The sequence below is a fragment of the Myotis lucifugus genome, unplaced genomic scaffold, assembly GCF_000147115.1.
Source record: "Myotis lucifugus unplaced genomic scaffold, Myoluc2.0 scaffold_48, whole genome shotgun sequence".
Taxonomy (NCBI): Eukaryota; Metazoa; Chordata; class Mammalia; order Chiroptera; family Vespertilionidae; genus Myotis; species Myotis lucifugus.
Genome location: NW_005871096.1, coordinates 4628200 through 4653919, shown reverse-complemented (window position 1 = coordinate 4653919; position 25720 = coordinate 4628200). Strand labels below are relative to the sequence as shown.

The 25720-nt window shown below is 40.8% G+C and overlaps 1 protein-coding gene across 2 annotated transcripts in view; it reads left to right on the top strand.

Annotated features, from left to right (window-relative positions):
• The first annotated feature begins 228 nt into the window (after positions 1-228).
• The window catches only part of RHOH (ras homolog family member H), a 40615-nt gene continuing 15123 nt past the window's right edge, over positions 229-25720 (top strand). The window contains exons 1-2 of one of the 2 annotated variants that reach the window (XM_014455596.2): positions 229-471; positions 3722-3810. The gene's annotated coding sequence lies outside the window, so the exon portion shown is untranslated. Of the gene's footprint in view, positions 472-3721; positions 3811-11006; positions 11131-25720 lie in introns of those variants that run through there. The other variant, XM_023753632.1, reaches the window with a different exon arrangement.

The window sequence follows — 25720 nt, the reverse complement described above, 5'->3', positions numbered from 1 at the left end:
AAAATGGTCCCGGGAGGGTTGACAAATGAAACACAAATCCAGCCATGCGGCAAGGGTCTTATTCTGCCTCTGATCTGGGGAAGTTTTCGTATTGTCATGGAGAGAAACGCACGTGCACACACCCTGAAACCCACACGCATGTACCCCTTCTTCGGAGAAGCCGGTTACAGGAAACTGACTCGGGCACAGGAACTTGCTAACCTCTTTTGTCACATTCGGACGGCTCCTGCCGCCTCAGTCACCACGCACACTCCACCCAGCGTCTTGGGTTGGAAGGTTTACCAGCCCGACGCTGGCATTTTTAGTTCTTCCAGTGTGAATCAGCTGTCGTCTTGGGGAGGAAGGAAAGGCTGATCTCAGAAGGAAATCCTAACAGGGAAAGGGCCTGGCTGCTTTTGTTTTTCCTTACCTGCACCCAACAGCGTTGACTTCCGGAGTCAGTCATTTTGGTGTCAAGAAATCCTACAACAGGTAAGACTTTTGCTTCTTTTAAAATATTCCTTCGGTGTCAAAAGAAATCTTTTTAACTTTATTTAGCTCTTACTCTAAGCTAAACACAGTGATTATCCTGTTCTACCTGATGTAAAATATGGAATGACATGGGAGAAAGGCGCGCTGCTTTGATAGCTAACTAACCCTCCCCCCCCACCCAAGTCCTAACAAGATGCATATAGTTTTTGAAACATTAAATATTATAATAGCTGGCTTTTGGTAATGGGATAGTTTAGTATAGTGTCAGATGGGAACTGGCCTTATTGGGATGATGACTTCATTAGTTATATAATGTCTATATTGTATCCCTGAAACTAATATAATATTGTATGTCAACTGTAATTGAAAAATGAAAAAGGTAGTTTAAATACCAACCTACGTTTGATGAAATAAATCTGAAGATTTCCTAAATTGTGCAAATACGAGTTTTAAAATTTTCTAATTCAGAAAAGAACCAGAACCGAAATCCCAATGATGTAGATTTGGATCTAGAATTCCAGGCTTTTTGTTTCATGTACTGCCAATGCTGAAGTCCTCTCTCTAAAAATCGTACATGGTGTATAAGTATATATTTTTAAATTAAATTAATTTTTTGAGGTGGTTTGATTTGGAGACATGCTGTGAAGTGCCCATCAGTAGCCTGGGTTGTAAGTAAATAAAGTTTGGAAAATCACTAGTTTTAGGTGCTTTATTAAATTAAAACTGCCATCAAAGTAAACAACAAGTAGTCGATAATCCATTATAAATTCTAAGCTGGGGTTGTGGAGGATGTACGAGGAATATAAAGAATGTCTATATTCTTTATATTTGAAGGGCCTTATCATTCACGAGCAGTGTAAGAAGTAAAATTCAGGAAGAGTATGAGATGGGAATTAAGTGATGGATGGGATGGCATAGGCGGTAAGAGTTCTGAGAAGGGGATTTGAAACTGGACTAGTCTGGAAGATGTGGGCCTTGGAAAGACATAAGATTGAGTGGAAGGAGAAGAAGGTTAGTTCACACTGGGAGGACTGTGTAGGCAAAGGCTCGAAAGTGAGGCTGACGAGCAGATGACCAGTCTAGCTGAGGAGACTGGCCCGAGAAAGGCAGAGAGCCTGTTTCACGCTTGGGAAATTAATGTGTAGGCAGGTTATGGGGAACCTTAAGAGGCTGTTGAGAAGAATAGACTCCATTCAGCAGTTTTCTTCTCATGTCCTCAGGCTTCTCTTTCTGGGCTTTCTCAGCTCTGCCAATTCTGAGCAAGAGGAAGCCTGGAGATGCTTGCCTCTTCACCCTCAGGACTAATTTATGCACCGGTGGTCCCCCAGTGGTCCTCTGCTGTCTTCCTTTAGTAGCCATTTATGTGGAGAAAGGGTTGTGTGGCTTGGGGTACTGGTAAGACCTCCGTTTCTGGTTACTACCTTTTAAGAGACCCTCCGATCAGCTGGTAATTAAAGTAGCCTTCCTCTTGGGAGGACACACGGGTTGGCTGATTACAAGCAAATCTCTATTCTTCCAAAGCCAGTTCAAAAATTCCATGAAATATGTAATTTTCTTTGCATGTCTGAATGAGACTTCCTGCTGCTCTTTTCCTAATGATTTAGAGCACTTTCCCCCCTGGACTATGAAATACCCGTGTCCACATAGTAACAAAAATACAGTATGGTGAATAAGAACTCAGACTTTGGAGCCAGATTGCGTTGTGTTGAAGCCTGGTGCTGTTGCTTCGGAGCTATGGGAAACTCGGACTCATTAACTTCTTCAATCCTCAGATTAAAAACATCTGTAAAGTAGTTGTAATAATAATAACTGAAAGTACCTACTTCAGAGGGTTGTTTTAGGGATAAAATAAAAATATGTAAAGCATTTAGCCTAGTGCCTGGCATAACATTAACTCCCAATAAATGTAGCTATTATGATTCTTATTAAGGACTTGACTGGGGACACTAGAATGATGTGGTCCCTAGCCTGGGAATAAGATATCTGTAAAGTACATGGGGCGGATGGGCAGAGGCTGGGAATTAACATTTTTTGAGCACCAGGTATGGCACAGTGACGGGTGGGGAACCTTTTTTCTGCCAAGGGCCATTTGGATATCTATAACATCATTCACGGGCCATACAAAATTCTCAACTTAACAAGTAGCCTGCTATATTTGGTCAAACATTTAATTAACTCACCCCTAATGCTATGGCAGGGCCAGACCAAATGATTTTGAGGGCCTTATTTAGCCCTCAGGCCAGACATTCCCCACCCCTGGTTCATAGGGATATGGAAAACAGAAAGGATTAGAAACTGATATTTGAAGCCTTTCCATATCAGATCCTCAGACTATAACACGACCCTCCGAGTGACTGCATGTTATTTCGGGCATCTGTGGCTGCTGCGTCTCTCCGAATACACTGGGTGGAATCACACAGGTGCTTGGAATAGAGGCACAGAGGACTCTTCTACCTGGGCCAGCTTAGGTTAAATTATTTAATTTTATTGTACTTTAATTTTAATGCTAGCAAGGCATAGCTGAAAATCCATTTCTATTCAAGAGTTGGGACCGCTTTGCAATAAGTGCCCAAGGTGCTCATTTAGGTTCTCGATGCTTGGGGTCTGAGTGAAAGCCAAGATTAAGAAGCACCCTGCTTTCCCGTTCCACTCTCCAGATTAGAGATTGTTTTGGATTAGTAAATCCCCTTTAAAAATGCAAATATGGCCTGTCTGTTCATTATGCAGGAGATTCTCAATTATACATGCATATTACTGTAGTCAAATAGTAATATCGTTTTCCTTCCAGAGCCCCACTGATAACATAAGAGAGGGAAGTTTGGGGTTTTGTGTATGGGAAGAGGTGGACCCAAGTCAGGATGGTGCCAAAGTGGAGCATGCTGGAAGGCCGTATGGCAGTACTAGGTGCTGGGGTGGGCAGTGAGAGATGAACGGTGAATAGAATGTGTGTGTGTGTGTGCAGGGGATGCCAGAAAAAAGGCTCCTCCAAGCTCTTTAATTATTTGACTCTCGCAGCTGCTTGAATACCCTGAACAACTTGTTGATGCTTTGTATAAGATGATATCATTCTGTCCCCCTGATGTGGACAGCTGTTCAGAGACTATTTGATTTGTCTGGTTCTGGCCCAGAAAAGTCATTCCTAAAACCATTTGGGGAGCTTTTAAAAAACAGCAGTTCTCATGTATCACAACCGGCCCTGGAGTGGGGTCCAGGAATCCGAGTGATAACAAATACAAACCCTTTCTCCCAGGTGACTAGGAGGCAGCTGTTCCACACACAGATGAGCAGTTGGGAGCCGTTAACCCAGAACTCTCCTACCAGGGCCCAAGCTCCAAGATGGTAAGTTGAGTAAGTGCTGAGATGCGGCAAAATGATCTTCCCTCTGTTGTGATTAATACAAAAGTATTTTCCTTTGTTTTGAATTGGTTTCTTAGGAGAGTTCCTGGGTGTGGGATGACTGAGCCAAGGGTATGAGCATGTGTAAAGTTTTTGTCAGCCACATTTACATTTTAGCACCCATAGGCAGGGAGCACTTACGAAATTCTAAAGTGTTCACTAGTTTCACACATACATGAAACTGTACGGTACTTGTCTTTCTCTGACTGGCTTATTTCACTTAGCATAATACTCTCCAGGTTCATCCATGCTGTCCCAAAAGGTCAGGTTTCCTTCTTTTTTATGGCCAAGTAGTGTTCCATTGTGTAAATGTACCGCAGGTTTTTTATCCACTCATCTACTGATGGGCACTTGGGCTGCTTCCAGTACCCCTGAAATCTACATAATTTTATTAACCAATGTCACCCTAATAAATTTAATGAAAAAATTCTCAGGTGTTTTATGCATATAGAGGCTCTTTATTATTACCCAGAGAGGGCCCAAAGAAAGGAATTCGCTTTCAATGGTGAAAGTGTCAAATCACCCTCCCAGTTTCTCTTTTCCAGTGAAACAGAATACGAATGAATCACTTTTGGGAGAGAACTGCCAAGCATGACGGAGAGCTCAGTTGTTTCTTAGAGCATTAGTGGGAGGCTTCTTATCTCTACACTTAGTTTCTGGTAAACCTGAAGCCGGCAGTGACCTCTTCCCCATTTCATAGAAAAGAATACCCAGGAAGAGAGTGGTTAAGAAACATGTAATACGGCTCTCATCACATTTGCCACGAGAACTACGTAGAGTCATCCATTCAGCCATTGTTTGAGTAAATACATGACTGAGTCATGTTTATAGGTGACCCCATGGAAAAAGGCTAGTAAGACGAGAGTATTGTCCAAACGGGGGGAGGGTGACCCAGATAGGCCTTCTTCTCTAACTTTTATTGGCATTATGTTTTATTCATTTTGCACTTACATAATCTGCTAACCTAAAAGCATGGTTATTGTTTGTGACACAGATGGGAATAAGGTGAATATTCAGTGGCTTCAGTAAAAAAGGAGAAAGGGAAGACATGCTCTTGCAAAATATCAAGTGAGACGTCGGCAGTGATGTGCAGGAGCCTGCTTGTACTTGTTCGCAAGAGTTGATTGTAAAATTTCCAGAATATTTTCAAGCTGGCTGTTAAATACATTCACCATTAAACTTAAATTATATAACTTTGTTAAGTAAGTTATGTTAAAAATAAATGTGGTAGCCCTGGTTGGTGTGGCTCAGTTGATTGGAGAGTCAACGTGTACACCGAAAGAACGGCTATGGGTTCGGTTCCTGGTCAGGGTACATACCTAGGTTGCAGGTTTGATCCCTGGTTGGGGAAAGTATCGGAAGGCAACCAATTGATGTCTCTCTTTCTCTCTCTCTCTCTCTTCTTTCCCCTCTTTCTAAAATCAATAAGCACGTCCTTGAGTGAGGATAAAAAAAAAAGATAAAGGTGATAAGTACTCAAAACTCAATACTTCCTAATTATTTACTACCTTTTGCTATTATCTATGCTCTTAACATTATTTGCTCCAATTTAGTTGTAGGATAGAAATATTATATAATGGTGCTACCTACAGAGCCTCTCTTTCCAATTTTGCATTCAGTGATGTAATGTTAGCTTGAAACTGGTCATGGTAGAAGTGTCTACACCAGTGATGGTGAACCTATGACACGCGTGTCAGAGGTGACACGCGAACTCATTTTTTTAGTTGATTTTTCTTTGTTAAATGGCATTTAAATATATAAAATACATATCAAAAATATAAGTCTTTGTTTTACTATGATTGCAAATATCAAAAAATTTCTATATGTAACACGGCCCCAGAGTTAAGTTAGGCTTTTTCAAAATGCTGACACGCTGAGCTCAAAAGGTTCGCCATCACTGGTCTACACCATGGAAATTGGCAAACACTATAAATCAGGCACATTTTTTTTTGGAGTGCCTATTAAACATTTACCAGCATACCACCAAGGAATCAGATAAAATGCAAATACAGTATGGCAACTTGGCAATATGTGTCAAGAGCCACTGAAATACTCATATGCTTTGATCCATCAATTCTATCTCTGGGAATTTACTCTAAATAAATAATTCAAAGAAGGAGAAAATAACACGTGTGAACACATTCGGTGTATTATCATTTATAACAGCAGAATATGAGGGTAACCTAAATAAGTGTTGAGATTCTGGGAGCATTAATTTCATGGAATACTTTGTAGTAATGAAAGGTCATAGTTACAGTAGTCAGGAAAATATATTTGATATGGTGTTGAATTAGAAAAGCAGGGTTAAATTTTCACTTACATTCTGGTTTCGTTATGAATGAGGATTAACTGTGAGGATAAAAAAATGAAAGCATTTGGTGTGTTAGAATGGCAAAATAGTAGAATTTTGTTTTTACTTCATTTACTTGATATGTGGAGAATGTCTGTGTATAAGTGATCTGAAGTAGTTTTAATAATTAAGAGGAAAGCTACGAGTTTTGTGGACCAGATGGGGGCCTGCCTTTGACAAGCGAATATGTTCTGTGTGTGGATCCTGGGCAGGGTGTAGTGGAGGGAGTCTGGAACCAGGCAGTCTGGGGTGATAGATGCCAAGGGTTTCTTGAAGGTAGCTCAGGAAGGAGGAGGAAGTGACTAGTTGGGTGCTGAGGATTTGCCATGCTGAGGACTGCAGAGGCTAAGAAATAGCTCACAGAAGAGCTACTGGCAAGGAGAGAGAGAGAGAGAGAGAGGGAGGGAGAGAGAGGGAGAGAGAGAACATTTCTTAGGAAAAGACAGGGAAATGCTGATCTTAGAGATGAGCAAGATGGATGTGAAAATAGTTTCACGTAGGTCTGAAAACACTAGGGCTCAGACCAGAGAGGAAATGGTTGCTTTAAATCAGTGGTTCTCAACCTTCCTAATGCCGCGACCCTTTAATACAGTTCCTCATGTTGTGGTGACCCCCAACCATAAAATTATTTTTGTTGCTACTTCATAACTGTAATTTTGCTACTGTTATGAATCGTAATGTAAATATCTGATGTGCAGGATGTATTTTCATTGTTACAAATTAAACATAATTAAAGCATAGTGATTAATCACAAAAACAATATGTAATTATATATGTGTTTTCCGATGGTCTTAGGCGACCCCTGTGAAAGGGTCGTTCGACCCCCAAAAGGGTCACGACCCACAGGTTGAGAACTGCTGCTTTAAATCATGAGTTCTCAGATTGTAGTGTGTTTTAAATTCCTCTGGATGGAGGGGCCGGGGGTGGAGGTGAGCATGTTAACAAATGCAGCTTCCTAGGTTCCACCTCCACGGATTCTGATCCAATTGGTCTGGGAGTTGTCAGGAGTTAACATTTTTAACAAGCCCTCCCACCCCATAAAGATTCTGACACAGATGGTCAGCAGGTCACACTTTGAGAAGCACTGAAGGTAGTAGTTTCATATCATTCATACCACAAAATTTCCTTACTCAGTTAAACAGGCATTTCGACCAACCGAACAGGGTACTACAAGCGGGTAGAATAGAGAGATAGGGGAGAATCTAGGACCCACAAGCATTCTAGTGCAAACCACTGGGAGGTGGTAATTAAGAATGAACTTGAGGGGAATATGCAGTGCTTTGTCCAGAAAACATTTTGGAAAGAAAAGGAAGTCTAATTGTTGAGGAAATATAGTTTATATAGAGATTAGACGTCTGCCATGACAACAATGCATCACAAAATAAACATAACGAAAGTACAGGACATGGCCGTGGCAGAAGCCATGGTGCTGAGACACGGGCTTCAGGAGAACTTTAGATAGTAACGAGCTCTCAAACAGCCTTTTATATTTGGAATTGTTCAACTATACACTGAAGATGATTCTTCTACTTTAAGAAAGTTTTCACATTTCCTATCATCAGGGTCACTAGTCTCATGGGCCGTGGCATGAGGAATCAAGGAGAAATAAAGCATTCTTTAGCCCTGGAGGTGCAGCTCAGGGTCTGTTATGTCGGCAAGGGTCTGACGCCTTCCAGAAGCACCTGCTGACTGTCCTGTTCCCCACTTACCAGGGTTGTTCATGAACCGATTGATTTACACTTGGAGTAGTTTCCTAATCTCTTTTCTGGTCACAAATTCCTCTGAGAATCCCATGAGAACCAGAGACCTTCTCCTTGAGAAAAAGCACAAATACTGGAACATCACATTTATAATTTTTAGGGGATTTAGGGACCCTCTAAAACCCATCCGTGGGCTCCCACCAGTCCAGAGGCCTCATATTAGTAACTCCTGCATGGAGGCTGTCAGTACACCCGAGAGGCCGTGCAGAGAATGAAAAAGTTCTGGTTATTGCTGGTGTCGGAGTTAGCTGCTTAAGAGAAAGGCTGACTCTTCAGTTGATGGCCAAGATGAGAACAGGATGGCTTATGTTTCATAGTGTCGGTTCATTCCTTTGGGTAGACACGGGGGCTGTGTTCAGTCCTTGATTCTGAATTCTCTTATGTTAAGCCAGGGTCAGGTCCTCTTGGGGAAAGCCGCCTCTCACGATTCTACTTTAATGGCTCCTGTGCTGTCCTGCGGTACCTGGATGGCACAGGAAATGGACACAGGTTGTAAATACCAACCTGGCCACCTCCAGAGTGCAGTGTGGCCTGGGGCCGGCTGACACCCCTCATCCAGTCCCGGAGACCCAGCCAGGCTGCTTTTAGAGGCGGAAGGCTTTCGACAGTGTGGAAAGCTCTTGCTTCTGAGTGTGCAATGTAGGTTTTCCTATCTGAAGCTGAACATCTGCTTGGGCCCTGATGACTTTGAAGATAGTCCTTTTCCTGTGTGGCCTTTAGACCACGGAAGCCCAGCTAGCCATCTTCTGTTAGTGGGTACCTGACTTGCAAGGTGGGAAACTGGGTGTTTCCGGCTGAAAGCTCACGCCTTGTTAATCTCCTGTCCATTTGGACTGATAAGGGCTCACTCGAGGTAGGATGTACCCCAAACCCGTCTGTTGAAATTAGCCAACTCTGTTGAAATCGTTAAGAGCCTGTTAATGTGTCATAGTCCTAGAGTGGGGAGATAAAAAGGATGAAATTGTACCCCATCTTCAACCCTCCAGAGAAAAAGTATGTGCAATTGGCTAAATAAATTGCAAAATATGATTCAGGCTTCTCTTGGTCTGGCATAACACGAGAATTATAAATCTTTCTTTGAGGCAGAAAAAGAAAATCTATAACAAATATACTCAAGTAATTAGAGCACCTCAACTTCTACAACCATTTTAATTATTGTACGCCATGACCAGGTCTCCTGCCAACTTCAAGTAAAAAAATACATAAAATACTTTCAATGTATTTTTCAATGCATTTTATTTATTTTGTAATCCTTACCCGAGGACATGCTTTTATTGATTTTAGAGAGAGAGAGAGGAAGGGAGAAGGAGAGGGGGAGGGAGAGAGAGAAACAGATGTGAGAGTGAAATATTGATCGGCTGCTTTCCATATGCGCCCCAACTGGGGATCGAAGCCACAACCTGGGTATGTGCCCTGATGGGGATTCAAACCTGTAACCTTTTGTGTACAGGACGATGCTCCAACCAACTAAGCCACACCGTCAAGGGCTTTTTCAATGCATTTTAGGATTCATAGACTCCTCAGTTACAGTCCACAAAGCAGAAGTATTCCATGTACACCAAAGGCCAGCAGCAAACTCTCTACCCCTCTTGTCTCCTGGAGACAGCGTCTCTTGCTTTGTAATTCCACAGGGTAACCCAGTTACTGTGCAGGGAACTGGCGGGCATGCATCTCTCCCTTGGTGCGTTTCCTTGCTTTCAGAGGATCCTTTCTTTTGGGCAAGATCCCTACTTTTCCTTTGCTTTCCCCACTGTTATTCCAGCTGCTGCCTTCCCGAGCACTTCTAAATAAATGCACATCTCTTCATGAGCCTTTTCCTCAGTTGCCAGAAAAAATTCTGCTTATCCTTGTCCCCAGGTGAGCTAAAAACGATCTCAGCCGTGACTGAGCGGTGTAAGAATGCCTGTGATTATTCTAACCGGTAAAATGAAAGCCACGTATTTTGACTCAAATTTAAGTAACGTCAAACTACTGCCATCAACTACAAAAGCCCTTAGAGGGCCTAGAAATCCTGCTCGATTTTCCTCAAGTTCTGGTATCTTTGGGTAGTAACTTGCTGAAATTTTTATTGTAGTCTCTCTCTTTCTTCCTCTGGTTGTGATGAGGGACTAGAAGGCGGTGTTGGACATTTATACAGGAAATAGGAGGGGAAAAGGCAGAGAAACCTTACATATTGACAGTACCACAGTTTCCTACATCTGCTAAAATAGTATTGTCACTATATTCCTTCACACAGAATACCTGGTAAGATCAGAGAAATTTCTGTAATAATCTTGAATTTAAAAATGTAATAGTAATACATGTACATTGTAGCAAATGTGGCATATGCCTTTTAATTTAGATATACATGTACATACTTTATTTATAAATCATTAAATGTTTTAAAAAGATTTTTATTGATATTTTGAGAGGGAGGAAAGCAGGGGGCGGGTGAGAGAGAGTGTGAGAGAGAGAGAGAGAGAGAGAGAGAGAAACATTGATGTGAGAGTCTGGAATTGAGCCCACAACCCAGGCATGTGCCCTGACTGGGAATTGAACTGGCAACCTTTTGGTGAATGAGACGACCTAATGTAATAGAAGTACAGCTGATGCTTAAAAGGATCACTTGATTAACAAAGGGCAACCATGGTACCTTTTATGAGTCCTATAGCTATCTTTTCTTTTTATTTTTAATCCTCTACATTTCAGGAAAAGCAATTTCAAAATGTAGATTGTGGCAATGTTTCTGTTAAATTCTAAAGCCATGAAAATACATGGACAGTGTTTTCATGAGGAGTTCTGCATAAAACTTGGATCAAAAGTTCAAAACCCAAACCCATAGTTTTGGCTTTCCCCAAGGGCTGCCCATTTTACATGCCATGCAGGGAAGACCCAACACACATATGTGGAAGGGAAAATAGAAGTTTCTCTGCCAATAGGGGCCAGAGTCTTGTGGTTTTCAGTTAAAAAACTAAATTGTGCAATTTGTACTCACGAAATAAAAAAATCACCAGTGTTTTCAGCCCAAGTTCATGTTCACTGTGGCCAACCAATCTCATGAAGTTACATAATCTGACAGCTTCCCCGGATTTACCAGCCCTTTCTCTGAAGAACTGAAATTTATCAGGCTTCTTCAAGTTTCCTACACTTACTCACGCTAATTGGAATTAAAATGTTAGTGCTTCTTCCTTTATAGATTTGACCATGACTGGTTTTCTTTCTCAACAGGTAGCTCATTATTTTATGTACCAATTATAATTACTTTTCATTTCTTTGCCAATTTTGAGAGGGCTTAATAATTCTTAAATACTGGATCTTTAACAAACTAATTACTAAGTTAAACAACCAGATGAATAATACAACAAATTCAGTTACCTTCACAGTCTTCTAGAGTCTTATCAGGATCTTTAAAATTATTACCAAGTTTTTTTCTTTTTCTAGAAAATATTAGCTAAAGTACAATTTATTTTATTTTTTTAAAAATATATTTTATTGATTTTTTACAGAGAGGAAGGGAGAGAGATAGAGAGTTAGAAACATTGATGAGAGAGAAACATCGACCAGCTGCCTCCTGCACATCTCCCACTGGGGATGTGTCCGCAACCCAGGTACATGCCCTTGACCGGAATCGAACCCGGGACCTTTCAATCCTCAGGCCGACGCTCTATCCTCTGAGCCAAACCGGTTTCGGCTAAAGTACAATTTATAAACAGTGTCACCAGCCAGTCTGAAAAAGAGTCGAATGGTCCCTTGTTCTTGCCACTTAATATACTCTGTTCTAAGTTATTATTTTAAATTATTTTGGATGGCTTTAGGAAGGCCTCTTTTCAGAAAAATTGCAAGTATCTGGGCAGGATGAGTGAATAACCTTAAAATGTTCATAGCCTTTGACCACTTCTAAGAATTATTCTATGTGTATGTGTGTGTTTCACCTTTGTGTCTTCAGTGCCAAATATAGTGTCTGGCATACTATAGGAATTTAATATTTATTTAATTAATTACTGCATTAGGAAAATATTTTACTCAATCTAAATATTTAGCATAAGGCATTGAGTAAAATAAATTATGGTATAGTTTTACAATAGAATATTATACACCTTTAGAAAATAACATCAGTCAATATTAATTGACCTGAAATGACATTTACAATAAAATATCAAGTTACAAAATAATATGATTTAATTTTGTAAAAATAAATTTAAAAATATTTCCAGAATATATTCTATACTATAATATGTTTGAATTATAAGATTTAGCTGTTTTTTTTTTCTTCATTTGTATTTTAAAAACTTTCTACAAAGGTTGTGTACTAAAATCCTAGAACAAAATAAGAGAATGTTTTATAAAATGCTAATATAAGTAAGGAAAAGATTAAAGTTACATAAAAATGGAAATTTTATACCATAAATTATAATGCTTTGAGGCTATGTTGAAAAAGTAGTCTTTTAGAGGTACATATTGAAATATCTACACATTAAATGATACAATGTATGACATTTTTTTCAACATAATCAGGGGTTGGAAAGAGGCAAGATGGGGGAATTGAGCAGAGGGAGGTAAAACAAGATCAGGTGTGAGTTGATAATTGTTGAAGCTGGACAGTGAACAAATGGATTTTATATATGTATTATTTCTACCTTTTGTGTATGTTTTAGAGTTTACATCACACACAATTTTTAAAATTAAATTTATTGGGGTAACATTGAATAACATTATATGAATTTCAGGTGTTCAGTTTATAATACGACATCTGTATATGCCATTGTGTGCTCACCACCCACAGCGCAGTCTCCGTCTGTCACCATATGTCTGCGTCCCTTTACTCTTTGTCTTCTCACCCCCCCCACCCTCTGTAACCACCATTCTGTTGTCTGTATTATGAGTTTGTTAGTTTTGTTTCTTAATTTGTTGCTTTTTGTTTTATATCCCACATGTGAGTGAATGAGGATTATTCTTAAGAAAATAATAAGAGGTATCCTATATGATAAAAGGCTAATATGCAAATAGTCATGATGCCCTCATGCCATAATGACCAATCAGCAGGAGGCTACGTGCATGACAGGCGCAGGTGGGCGGGGCTGCGTGCGCGGCTAGGCTGGGGGACGTGAGGCTGTTATTATTTATTAATAAATTTATATATTATTTTCATATACATTTTACTAATTTTCTTTAATCTCTGACACTTCTATTATAGAGAAAGGGCAAATAGCAATATTAAAATATTTCCTCTAATTAATTCCCTTTTTAAAAAAATATATTTTATTGATTTTTTACAGAGAGGAAGGGAGAGGGATAGAGAGTTAGAAACATAGATGAGAGAGAAACATCGATCAGCTGCCTCCTGCACACTCCCTATTGGGGATGTGCCTGCAACCAAGGTACATGCCCTTGACTGGAATCAAACCTGGGACCCTTGAGTCTGCAGGCTGACGCTCTATCCACTGAGCCAAACCGGTTAGGGCTAATTCCCTTTTAATGTGCATGAATTTCATGCACCGGGTCACTAGTTTTATTATAAATGCAAAGCTTTTCAATGCAGTGGTTTCCTTTCATTTTTTTAAAAAAAATCTAAAATGTCCAACAGAAAGGTAAAGTTAAATACATTAAATGTCAACTTATTAAATATTCATTAAAATATTTTTAAGAACCTTTAATGACAAGTAAAAAATTAGCATATACAATTATATATATTTTTGTTTAAGAAGACCTATGTATATTTTATACATGAAATAGAATATGAAAATAGATAAGCCAATGTTAAAAGTTATCATCTAATGTATAAGATTAAATATGATTTTAAAATGATTTTATTTTTTCCTGTATTTTCTATAAATAACATATATTATTTTTATAATAAAAAAGGCCAAAAATTCTTCTTAAAAGAAAGTCATTTTATGATGTGAGGTTAATAATGAAATTAGTTAAATAATTTTGCTATGAGGATTATTTTGACATTTTGAAGGAAACCTAATGCTTTGAAGTCCCTAAGCCTATAATTAAATTTTGTCTTTTAAGATTTAGAGGATCTTTAGCTTTAGAGGGATTTGGAGTTTCTTTTATCTTGAACCTTGATAAGCCATAGAAAATCACTTTTAATGAGAGATGTTGGCGTTATTAAATAGTATGTCAGTGGTTTATGTTTTTAAAATAAGAGAGAATTAGCTTTAGCTAGTATCAGAATTTAAGTAAAATATAAGACATTCAATTTAATAAAAATTAAAACATTAATATAGACTATTACTTAAACGATTTAACATGTGAAAAAACTTCCTAAAGGGGGTCCTTTAACAAGCACATATTGCTTATGCATTTAAATATTTAATTTAGAAATAATTGACTTTTAGATCTTTTGAAAGGCATAACTACTATGCCTTTCATAAATGCATTTTGATATAAAGAAGAAAATTACCTTGTAGCCTTTCGTGGCCATTTTCTACACAGTAATATCATACATCTAAACATTTCTTAGTTTCAAAAGCCAAATATTAGCTGGAGTATTTTAAAATTAGTTGAACGTTCGATTAAGTTAGTGCAGGGGAAAGTTTTCCTCTTAAATATGAGTAAAATTTCCTGTTGCATTTGTGTCATATTCCCGATTACATATTTTGTTTTTGCACGTGCTTCTCTCTGGTTTTGGTTTAAAGAGAATTCACGGCCATGTCAGGCAGCTATTGTGCGTGAGGCATTATATCAGTGAGCAATGTTTGTACAATACCTGAATAACAGCAACTTTAAAAAAACCCAAATTCATTTCTCCCACGTAACGAGAAGTCTGAAGGACTGTGTTTCTGTCACTGGTTCAGTTGCTCAATGATACTGTCTCTGCACTTCTCTGGGCTTTCCTGATGGTTGCGAGAGGGCTGCTGCAGCTTTGAGCCTGTGCCTCCATGGAGAGGTGCAGAGTTGGGTAAATGTGGAAAGGAAGCTGACGCAGCAGTGGCTATAGGTTTTTCTAGGAAAACAGGGTTTCTCCAGAGACCTCCAAAAAACAGTTACCAGCTTCTGGGTCATTGCTACAGCTGAGTTATATGGCCATCCCAGCTTCGAGGAAGGTGGGGAACAGGAAACAGAATGGTTATAATTGCTTTAGACCATGGGTTCTTAACAGGAGGGAGGGCGAAGAATGGGGTAGGGAGGTGGGGGTGGGCTGAGGGTGGGGTGGTGCCACTGTCACCCTGGAGGGGGAGAATATTATCTGGGTGGCGGTAAAGGCAGAAGAAAAATCCTACTCTTTTTATATAAAGCACAGCTGTACATGCAATACATAAACAGACATGTAGTTTATGGTATTAAAATTTCATGTGTGGGGTGATTATGAAAAATGTGTCTAAAAAGGCTCTTAAAGGTGTGATAACGAAAAAAAAAAAAGGTTGAGAAATGGTGACCCAGACCAAGCAGGATCTTTTTTCTAAGGTTTTGCACATTATCTTGCAAACAAAATTAGATTCTATTACTAATGACACAGATATTGAGTAGAAAACTAACAATGACTACTACAGATAAGTGTCATTAATTAAAGTAATGAATAACTCCTTCCCTCTTGTAACAGTGGTCTTTTCTTGTTAGATTGTGAACTTCTTAAGAGTGGGAACTGTGCCCTATTCATCTTTGTATATTAGTACACTTGGCTCTCAATCTACATATATTTTAGATTGAGTGGAACAGACTTCGTTATACGTAACGTATGTTTTACAGCTGGACCAATTCCCCTCAAATATCAATTTGAGCTTATCACCCTACACCAAATCTTCAGTAGCTTCCAACAACTTCTCATTCTCACTCCCTACCATTTCCTCAGCTGAAGTCTGGGGTCCAGGCACACTGATCTACTTGATCCCTAAACACATCTTCGCTCTCAGTCCTCTGCTTTTGCATGTTCAGCTCCCTCTCTTGTTACCCTTCAAATTCCTTTTCCCCTCAAGACTCCGGTCTAAGTCACTTCCTATGGGAACTCTTAGGTGGTTCCTCTTGCCTGGAAGACCTTTTCTTTCTTTCTTTCTTTTTTAAAATATATTTTATTGATTTTTTACAGAGAGGAAGGGAGAGGGATAGAGAGTTAGAAACATCCATGAGAGAGAAACATCGATCAGCTGCCTCCTGCACACTCCCCACTGGGGATGTACCCGCAACCAAGGTACATGCCCTTGACTGGAATCAAACCTGGGACCCTTGAGCCCGCAGGACGACGATCTATCCGCTGAGCCAAACCGGTTAGGGCTGGAAGACCTTTTCCTTCCTCTCCAACCTTTTCAAATCCTTCCCTTCACAGTCTAGTTGAAGTCCTGCTTCCTCCCCAAGTTCTTTACAGGGCCCCCAGCCCATGTACACCTCCATCCTCTTTATATTCTATTGTGTTTCTGGCCTGCTTTCACTCTTTGGTCTACCTAGTTAAGTACTTGGATGTACCCAATGTCTTTACTTTTAGTTGTCCGACTCAAGCACCCGTATCTTGTCTCTACAATAGGCTAGATTCCAGGGGAACAGGGACTCTTGTCCAGTGTCCGGTGTAAGTGCTGTGCATCTAGGAAGCAATCAATAAAAGCTGGCTTATTAATAGAGTAAATCAATAAATATCCATAGATGAAACGAGAGCCAATCAGTAGTTGGAAATTCTGCTTCCTTTGTAGTTTTGAAACCCACTGTATTTGTATTTTCACATAAATATGCCCAGGGTGGTGAGGATTCAGTCACAAGAGAAAAACCAAAAGGCCTGACTTAAGAGCTAGAAGCTGCCCACCAGTTTTGTTCTGCCTTCCAGTGCCCAGTCCTCTCTGCGTGTAAAGTTCAGGGCTTTGAAGTGAGCCAGGGGTGAGTTATTTGATTTCTCTGGGTCTCAATCGTTGCATCTGTAGCATGGGGATGATAGTCTTTACCATGTGGGATTGTTGTGAGGATAAAATGCTTGTGCCTGCTCCAGGGTCCGGGATCCCATAGGCGCTCAATAAATGATGCTGTGGATGGTGTGGCTTCTCAGCCTGATGCTTGGGGGTTGGGGGCGGGGAGTGGGGGGCGAAGAGAGACAATATTTGCTTTAATGAATTTCCCTCTTAATATCCCATTGAAGAGAGGAGGTTGCTTAGGTGAACTTGATTAAAAGGTATTTCTATCTGCAGACTAAGAGTAGTAGCCACATTTCATAGCATTTTGAGCTGGAATGAAGCCCTCTTGCTTTATGAATGGTGAAAGGCATGCCCAGAGAAGGTGAGTAGCTTGCTCCTGGTTCCAAGGCCAGTGGAAGGGATGAAATTGAACCCAGATACCCTGGCTCCTGATTAGGGGTTCCCCCAACCCCTTGTCTAGGGTTGCCAGATCTAGAAAATAAAACCAAAACCAAAACCAGAATGCCAGTTAGATTTTGAATTTCAGATAAACAAATGTTTGTTAGAAGTCTATTCCATGGCCATTAGTTAAAGAAAAAACAATGATTTAAAAAAGAAAAAAAAAAGCCCAACTATTTGAAGAACAGATTAGAAAAAACAGATATACAGGGAATATCTGATATATAGTTATGCTATGGGCAAGCTGTTTTTTTTTTTTTATAAGCATTGAGAATGTGCCTTTACGAGGGAGAAATGGCACTTTGGGGAAGTGAGGTTGTTGATTTTTTAAAAAGTTGTTTTATAATAAAAATTTTGAACACATCTAAAAGTCCCCATATGCCCATCACCCAAATTTAGCAATTGTCAAGGTATTGCCATGTTTGTTTTATCTATTTTTTTCTTTGCTGGGATGGTTTAAAGTAAGGCCCCAGACATCATGTCACTTCACTCATACATGTTATGCATCTCTAAAATCAAGAGTATTTTTCTCACACAGTCATGCTGCCATTATCCCACCTAATAAAACTGGCAGTAATCCTTTGGAATCTTCTAATACCCAATCCATACTCATATTTTCCTTATTGTGTCAAAAATATATTTTCATAATTGATTTCACTATCCAAAGTCCATCCATTATACCCAGTTGGTGTGGCTCAGTGGTTGAGCATCAACCTATGAACCAGGAAGTCATGGTTCAATTCTCAATCAGGGCACATGCCCGGGTTGCAGGCTCAAGACCCAGTGGGGGACGTGCAGGAGGCAGCCAATCAGTGATTCTCTCTCATCATTGATGTTTCTATCTCTCTGTCCCTCTCCCTTCCTCTCTGAAATCAATAAAAATATATTTAAAAAAACACACCAAAAAAACAAAGTTCATTACATGGTTGTTATATCTCTTAAGTATCTTCAATATTATTTTAAATGGCAAAAATGAAGTGATGAAGAAAATATTGGTTGATGTCTTCAGAGAGTTTTATTAGGTTCTTATATAGTTGGTACAAAGACCAAAAGAGGTTTCGAAAACAGCCAAGTCATAAATGATTATTTATGAGCTAATCAACTCTGGTAGTTCTATTGCTTTGTTTATACTAGATAAAAGACAGTGGAGAGAGATTTTGTTTTGTTTTGTTTGAGCTGATTGTGTTTTTGTGTGTGTGTGCCAAAGCTGCTCCACATGTGAAATGAGGATAATAATATAATAATCCTTACTTCCCAGATTGTGAAGGTGAAATGAAAGCTGTCTGAGAAAGCTGTGCGTAGCTGTATAACAGTGCTTCTCCAACCTGACCCTGCTTCTGAGTCATCCCAGTGCTTTAAAAATCGTTTCCATGGCTCTTCCCAGACCCACGGAATGAGACTGTCCCCATGGGGGCGCAGGAAAACATTCTAACCACCTCTCAGACTCTCTTGCAGGGAGCCTTATCCGCAGGGAGGGCAGCTGCTGCTGAGGGGTGAGGGAGCGGCTTCCTTTGCCGTCTCCCCGTCTCCCCGTGGGGAGGGTTTCTCTGAGCTGGGCCTCTTGATGATCCCAGATCAAGAATTGTGCTGGGGGGAGATGACCAGATGCTTTCAGTAGCAGTGATGATGACTCATATTTGAGAAGACACTGGAATATTATCGCAGGATCAGACAACAGACTTCCATGTGATAGAACAAGGAAGCCCCTCATCTCATAGGTGCCTAGTGATGCAAAAAAGAGGGGACATAGTTTACCCACTGATAATTGACTCTATGACAGTGAAGTTTTTGGGACCTTATTTTAGAAAAATAGCAAGTATGGGTCTCACTCTTCTAGTGCCTGACAGTGCTCGTGCGCGCACACGTGCACACACACACACACACACACACACACCCCCTAGGGCTATGCTAGTAAAGCCTCATGGGAAATGGAGCACTGAAACGTTCACTGGGAGGTTTTCAAATTTAACCTTAGTAGGTAAACACTTTGGGGATGATAGCGTATAAAGTAAAGTTCTGATGGAGTCTGCATGGCATAGGTGACTGATACAAGGTACAGGCATAATGGACAAGTGGTTAGAGGAAGATGGAATGAGGTGAAGGGATGATTTTTCTGGTGCACTTCAGTTCATGGTGGGATTATGGATTTAAGAAGGTTGGCTAATGCTGATGTGCAGGGTGGTTCCTTTTGGAGTTTTACTATTGTATCTTTTTATTTATTTATTTATTTTAAAATATGTTTTTATTGATTTCAGAGAGGAAGGGAGAGGGAGAGAGAGATACCAGTAGAAACATCAATGATGAGAGAGAATCATTGATCGGTTGCCTCCTACACACCCCACACCTGGATCAAGCCCGCAACCCGGGCATGTGCCCTTGACCGGAATCGAACCGAGGACCCTTCTGTCTCTATCCACTGAGCCAAACCAGCGAGGGCTGTATCTTTTTTTTTAAATTTTAATTTGTTGGGGTGACATTGGTCAACATGACTTACTATCGTATCTTGAAGGTGATTTTGGGTGGGCTTGTACCACTAAGGCTCGGCCAGGGTAGCCTAATACATGAAGGTGACTTAGAGAGCTATCTCCCGAGAGCTTGTGTTTACACGAAGAGGGATGAATCAGAAAGAAGAGGGTTGGTCAGCCATGGAAACAGAATACAAGCCAGTCTGAGAATCATACGTTGGCAGTGTTTTTTCAGTCATTGTCAGTGGAGAGAGAATCTTGGCTAATGGACTTCTGCATTCAGATCTCATTCACAAGACCGTAAGGAGGAAGTGAACCAGTGACCCTTAGGTTAAAGCACGTTCTTGACCATTCTGGTACTCAGTGATAAAGGAAAGAAGTTCGCGCAGCTCCTACCAGTGGCACCCACTTCTATTACACAAGAAATCCCTTCTCTTAGGATCTTAGTCCCACAGGAATTTTTCTAGCATGCTGAGTAGGATGCTGTGAGCACAATCCAAATCACTGAAATATTCCCATTATTTTTTCTTAAATTTTTTTTTTTTACTTGAGTGGTGTCTGAAAGAGCCCTGTTGTGAAGAGTACCAGACTGAGTAAGAGAGGGTCCAGTGAGAACTGCTCACCTGACAGACGAGGTGACTGTGGCAGGAGGGAGGTACTGGACTTGTTCAGAGTCATTCCTTAGTCAAGGGTTGAGCCTGACTAAGGGTTGAGCCAGGAGCCAGGCCTCTTGTGCCACACTTTCTTGAATGTGACTGTCCAAGTGATACAGTGAATGCTACTTCTACCCAGGAAGGAATTGCAGGACATATTTATATTTCCTTTTACAGAATCATGAGTTATTGACAACGTTTCTTGCTATGAAAGCAGCATGTAATAGAAAGAAAATTGGAAAAATATACATAAGCACCAAAATTTCAAAAAAAGTATGTAATCGCACCAATAAAAGCATTGTTAACATCTTGATATAGTGTCTCCTTTCTCTAGTTTTATTGAAAATCAAGATCGTGTTGCACATACTATTTTGACTTGCTTTTTTTTTTCACGTAACTTAGTTGTCATGTAATTTTCCCCACATTATTAAATACTTTCCTAAGACAGTAAGAAATTCAATGATAAAGGAGGTGTGTGTGTGTGTGTGTGTTTTTCTCATTTGAAAGGTTATCCTGTGTGGCAAGTTGTCTTGTATTGAAAATGTGGAGACAAATGAAGGCAAACATGAATAAATGGCAAGTCAATTCCACAAGGAGTGTGCTTTCTGAAAGTCCCCGCTGCTGGAAACAAATATAGGATCGTGCCTCCTGGTTTCAAACATGTTGATAATAGCTGGGTAGAGGGAGGCATGAGAGTTGGCATGAAGGATGAACATCAAACTCCAGGCAGGAGCTATGGGTAATCTAGTGAGAGCTGCCAGTCACGCTGCCAAGAACAGATGGTTCTTCTGCAGCCCTCTGTGCTAGGACCTGTACTAGTTGCTCCTCCATGGACTTCTGGTCAGTGATTTTTTCAATTGTTTAAAGGTTGTAGGAAATGCTTTACCAGGCTGAGAACTTCTGTCTGCGGTTTGGGCATTTGGGAGGCATGAGGGATGTGGTCAGCAGTTGCCTTGTTTGTCCAGGAAAGCCATGAGGATGCCTTAGAGAACTGAGGGATTTTGTGGGGCTTAAGTGACAATCACCTTTGTGCCTCTTGACTACCTTGGCCATCTGGTGGTTCTGCTGCCCAGGTCTGTAAATGGGCTGGTGTTTTCTCCATTCAGACTCTGAAATGGAGAAAGGTACCCAGTTCTCTCTGTCACAAATTATGCCAGTGAAGTCTAAATTGGACTGGGACATGTTCCCAGGAAAGGAGGTCCGAAATTTTTTGGAAAAAAAATTTAAAATTGATTTTAGAGAGGAAAGGGAAGGGAGAGAGAAGATAGAAACATAAATGATGAGAGACTCATCGGTAGGCTGCCTCCTGAACGCCCCACACCAGGGATTGAGTCCGTAACCCGGGCATGTGCCCTGACTAGGAATTGAACTGTGACCTCCTGGTTCATAGGTCGATGCTCAACCACTGAGACACCCTGGCCAGGCAGAGGTCCGGATTCTGTTTCTTTCTGTGTAAAACTGAGATGGTTGCTACTGAACACAGTGTTGAAATCAGACACCTGCTGGGGGCCCCTTGTGCTTCCCTTGATGAATGAGCCCATGCTGAGGGCTTTTTAGTACCCATGCTCCTGAGTCAAGGTAGGGGGTGGAGAGGGAAGGACAAGCAAGGCAAGGCAAGAGGAAAAGCCTGTGAGTTGGGAAAGGTCACTTGTGGCAGGGACTGTGAGCTGTCTGCCCCCTCACCCTCTTCTCTGTTAACATCTGCTCTCAAAGCAGCTTGTGATATCACTGCTTTCATAGCAACATGAAGTATTAGCACCAGACGGGCGCTTCGAGCCAATCAGATTCAATGCCTAATTTTTCAGATGAGAAAATTGAAGTCTGGAGAGGCTAACCGGTGTGAGCAAAGTCACATAGTTAATGATAGCGCTAGGATTTGAACCTGAGTCTTACAGTCCAAGGCTCTGTCCACTGCAAGCTGCCTCTACGTACTATACTGACTTTCCATTCCTATTTAGTCTTATATTTAGTTTTCAGATTTATCTATGGCAAAGGAGGAGTTGCTTAGTCCTGTTAGAAAGTTAGGAAGTTAGAATCAGGCAACTCAAAATCTGCAGCTAAGGAAAACATTTCATGTATTATTGAGAAAAGCATCAGAGAATGTGGTATAGTATGCTGCAGTTTATATTATATACTAGAGGCCCGATGCACGAAATTTGTGCACAAGTAGGCCTTTCTTCCCTCTGGCTGCTGGCAGGCACCCGGGACCCGGGCTTCCCTCGCAGCCCCAGCTTCGTCAGGAAGGACCAAAGGACGTCCAGTCTAATTAGCATATTATGCTTTAGTATTATAGATATTATATATGTATATATGTGTATATATGTGTATATATGTGTGGGTATGATAATTACACACATGCATTAATATATAGATGTCATAATTAACAGCTTTAGAAAAATGCGTAAGAACCTAAGGCAATGATTGCCTCTGGGAAAATGCCTGGGGCCCTGGAGGGTAGCAGGCATAGGAAGGAGACATTTTCCACTTCTGTATACTCTGAATTTTACTGTAGGCAGGAATTAACTAGTCAACAATGTAAATGTAAGAACACTTAAAGATAGCATGTGAGCTCAAATAAGGGAGAAAAAGAATGCTTACTGGGAGTTCCTGGGAGGCTTCTTGGAGGAGGTGACATTTGCGCTGGGACGCATAGAACTTTACCAGGAAGAGTCAGAGCAGGGAAGATCATATTTCAGGAGATGAGAACAGCACACTTACGGCTATTGATTCAGGGAAGGCAGAGAGAGTTTGGGGGATGTTACATAGTCTGGAGAGATTGCAGCAATGGTTGGGTGAAATGGGGAAAGGGGAGAAGAGAAAGGTAATGAAAGATGGCTAGATGGAGTTGTTTTTTTAAAAAAATATATTTTTATGGATTTCAGAGAGGAAGGGAGAGAGAGATAGAAACATCAATAATGAGAGAGAATCATTGATTGGTTGCTCCCTGCACCCCCCCCCCACACACACACTGGGCATTGAACCCGCAACCCCAGCATGTGCCCTTGACTGGAATCGAACCTGGGACCCTTCAGTCCGCAGGCTCTATCCACTGAGCCAAACCAGCTAAGGGCATGGATGGAGGTTTTTTATATTTGACATGGAGTAAAGGGCCCTACAAATTGGCCCTAGTGCCCCTTTCCAAGATCGTCTCCCACTTGTGCTTTAGCCACAAAAGCCAACTCTCAACCCTCCAGATACACAGACCTTTCCCACGAGCACACCTGGGTCTGGCCACTTCCTCTTTCTGAATTCGGTCGTCCACTCCCACTTTCTTTTCCTCCTCTGAGACCCATTTCAAATGTCACTCCCCTCCTCCTTGACTGCCCTTAAAGATATAATCACTGTCCTGAGTGTCCTCTTGGCATTTTGCATTTGCCTTGATTATAGCATGTGTCCATTTAAATGTTAATTTTTGTGTGGGATGAAGCTGAGCGTGAGGTCATTTGTATGCAGAATGTTGCTCTTTCCCCCTCTCTAATTTAGGATTTTATTCTCTAAGCTCCTGGCTATATGGGACCTTATTCTGATGAAGTACAGCCATGCCGTCTGCCTCTGCATGGCCATCCCATTACCTCTCCCCATGAAGTCATTTCTTCTAATAGAGAAAGAAAAAAGTGAGGGTCAGAGACATTATTAACTAAATAAGGGGGAAAAATTTTTAAACGTGTAGGCTCAGTCTAAGCTATATTAGCATTCTTTATTATCTTCTGTCCACAGGCTCTTTCAAAGTAGGTCTAGTTTAAAGCCAATTAAATTAGGCAGCTCTCCGGACTTTTTCTTTCAGACTTCTATAGAATTTGGAACTTGATGTCAATAGAATATTGTGCATGGGCATTGAATTGAACAGTTAACACAAGGATTTTGCTCTGGAGTGTCCTGGAGTCGCAGGGCCGTGATGAATTTGTTTCTCCCCGTTTCTGTGAGTCCTTGATCAGAAGCGGAGCATCTAGGAAGATAATTACTATCACTGCCACGTGTGATATCTATGATATAATCAATGTAGAAAGAACAGGAATCTATATTCCAAAAGGGGATTTAAAAAACCTACGAGAGGCTATACAAGTTTGTGTTCTTAGCTTATTTCTCTTTGTTCTTTTTCTCCCTGAGACAAATTAGGGAGTAACTGCCGTATAGTTTTATCGATAGAGGGACAGGTGTAAGATGAGCTGAGGAGTCACAGCGGGCCTGCATTTGCCCTCCCTCGCACAGACACTTTGCCTCTGCCTGGACCGATGTCCTTCTGGGCATTCTGGGCACCAGACCAGGCTTGTCTGTTTATTTTTCTACACAAATGGGACCCTTTACCAAATTGTCCACCTGCTTGCTTGTATTCAGTGGCTAATAATGTCACGGGTACCCTCCTTGCTCAGTACATATGGGCTGAGTTAACTCTGTTGGACTCTACTGGATGGACAGGGCAGAACTGATGTAACCACTGCCTCTCGGTGGACCTTTCAGTTACCCCCACTTCTTCTTCGGCTGTTATGAATAATGCAGCAAGGAGAATTCTTGCACATATGTCTTGATTACTTGTGTAGATACAATAGGACAATGTGTCTAAAGAATTGGATTTTTCCTTTTTTAAAAGGAATATGCTTTTTTTAAAATGTTAATAGTGCTCTGGCCAGTGTTTCTCAGTGGTTAGCGCATTGGCCAGAGCACCAAAGGGTCGCAGGTTCAATTCCCGGTCAAGGACATGTACCTGGGTTGCAGGTTCGATCCCTGGAAGCAACCAATTGATGTGTCTTTCTCACATCAAGGTGTCTCTCTCTCTCTCTCTCTCTCTCCCACTCCCTCTACCCATCCCTCCCTTCCACTCTCTCTAAATATCAATGAAAAAAATATCCTCAGGTGAGGGTTAACAAAAATAAATAAATAAAATTTTAATAGCTACTGGAAAGGGCATACCACACGGCAGGACGGTAGAAGGGGTCCACCCTGGTGAAGGCATTAAGGGAGCGCATTATCTGTCAAGAATTTAAAAAAACAACAGTAACACCAATATGGGTCTGCTTTTTATTATCCCCATGAGCTGGCAGTAATAAAGTCACAGTAAATTTCTTCGTGGTGACTTTGAGGGCCAGTTGCAAGTTCCCAACCCCTGTGGGACTATGTCCATATTCCTGAGTTTAAATTGTAGATAGAAATAAAGAATGTAGCATATTGTCTACTGAAGCAAGAACGGAACTCGATTTACTTCAATTCCGGTCCTTATCGTGTATATCGAAGATTGTGTTACTTTGAAAACGTGAAGTTATATGATAACACATGTGACAAAATTATGCGGAAAAAGGAATATCAATCATACGCGAAATTGTTGCTGTCTCCAATAGATATATACTATGATACTGCAACCAGAGGGATATAT